Below are 2102 nucleotides of genomic sequence, written 5' to 3'. Positions count from 1 at the left end.
GTAGGTGGAACAACAATATGAACTAACCAGTATCCCCTGAGCTCTTGTCTCTAGCTGCATATGTAGCAGAAGATGGCCTAGTCAGCCATCATTGGGAAGAGAGGCCCCTTGGTCTTGCAAACTTTATGTGACTCACCACAGGGGAATATCAGGGCCAAGAAGTAGGGGAGCAGGGGTGGGGGGAGGGTATAGGGAACTTTCAGGATAGCATTTGAAATGTAAATAAAGAAAATATCTAATAAAAAAAGAGCTTTGTGTGTAGGTTATCACTGTTAAGACCACAAACTTGTACAACCATTCTGGAAATCAATCTGGTGCTTTCTTAGAAATGTGAAAATAGTTCTACCCCAAGACCCTGCTTAAACACTCTTGTACATATCCACAGAATATGGTCTACCATACCTGAAGGGCATATGGTTCACTATGATTATAGCAGCTTTATTCATAATAGCCAGAAGTCAGAAACAACCCATATGTCCCTCAACCAAAGAATATGTGAAAGGATACAGAAAATGTGGTACATTTACCCAACGGGATACTATTTAGCTATTATAAAAGAAGGACATCATGAGTTTTCCAGGAAAATGGATGGAACTAGAAAATATCACCCATACTTAAAAACACATGCATTGCATGTACTCACTGAGAAGTGGATATTAGTACAGAATACACATAATACACATAATATACCCCAGAGACCCAAAGAAGTTAGGTAAGAAGGAAAGCCCAATTAAGGATGCTTGGATCATTCTTTGAAGGGGAAACAATAATCAAAGGAGGCAGAGGAAGGGATGGAAATGTGTGGTAGAGGGATGCAGGATCAGATTTGAGAGACATGAAAGTGGCTGCAGTTGCCTGTGGTAAAGGGGAGGAATGGATCTCCAGGAAGTCCTAGAGGATTGAGATAGAGGAGGTTCCTAGGAGTCAATGCAGGTGACCTTAGCCTAGATGCCTAACAGTGGTGACATGGAACCTGAAAAGGCCACCTCCTGTACGCAAGCAGGACCCCCAGGGGAGGGTTAGAGACATGTCTATATCTTAAGAAAAACTGAGACAAATTCTTCTCCAGCCATAAATCTGTGAGCAAACAAGATCATCCCAAAGACAAAGAGAGAAAGTTTTAAGACAGAAATTCCATTTCAAAGTCGAGAGGTAGAAAAGAGAAAGGGGTCTTGCATCCCAAGTCCAATGTAATGCAAACTCCAGGAGACTTTCATACATTTCCATCACCACTCAAGTTTTGGTCCTACTGAGGGAGACTTTGTGTAGTTGGTAGGTCCTGATCCAAAGTGGTTGCAGGCAGTGGGTAAGGAGGCACACTTTTGAGTCTTCATAGCTGTAAATAGGCATTTTTTTTTTTTTGGCTGCTTGAAAGGATAGCAATTTCACATGTGCAAGTTTGCTCCACCATCGAAACTAAAGAGGACTTCTACTGATTTTACCATGTTAGGCTGCGCTCCTTCTTTGTCTTGAATAGTCACACTTGCCTTTGTTTGAAGTAACTGATCATGGCAGCATATCTCACCCATGTTAGCCTGCTTTATGAAAAAAAGAAAGCTAGGCACACTTTTTGTATCCTCTTCTGGGCACACTCTGTCCATTCTGTATGTTGGAAAGACTGGTATCTTGCCAAACCTTGATTCTAGATATTTTCATTGCCTGAAAATTATGTCATTAAGTCATTTTTCTTTTCTTTTCTTTTTTTATTAGAAATTTTCTTTATTTACATTTCAAATGTTATCCCCTTTCCTGGATTCCCCTCTAAAACCCCTATCACCTCCCCTCTCCCCCTGCTCACCAACTCACCAATTCCTGCTACCTGGCACTGGCATTCCCCTCTACTAGGGCATAGAACCTTCACAGGACCAAGGGCCTCTCCTCCCATTGATGACCGACTAGACCATCCTGTTCTACATATGCAGCTAGAGCCAAGAGTCCCACCATGTATTTTCTGGGACAAAGATTGAAAAAAAAAGTCAATGAATAACCATGTGGCAGATCACATGACTTGAGCAATATGACTACATTTGTCCAGAACCTTCCTCTTCCTTTTAAAAAATATTTATTTATTTGTTTATTTATTTGTTTATTTATTTTTTACT

Source organism: Mus pahari, chromosome 5 (assembly GCF_900095145.1).
Source record: "Mus pahari chromosome 5, PAHARI_EIJ_v1.1, whole genome shotgun sequence".
Taxonomy (NCBI): Eukaryota; Metazoa; Chordata; class Mammalia; order Rodentia; family Muridae; genus Mus; species Mus pahari.
This window is presented reverse-complemented; position numbering follows the sequence as displayed.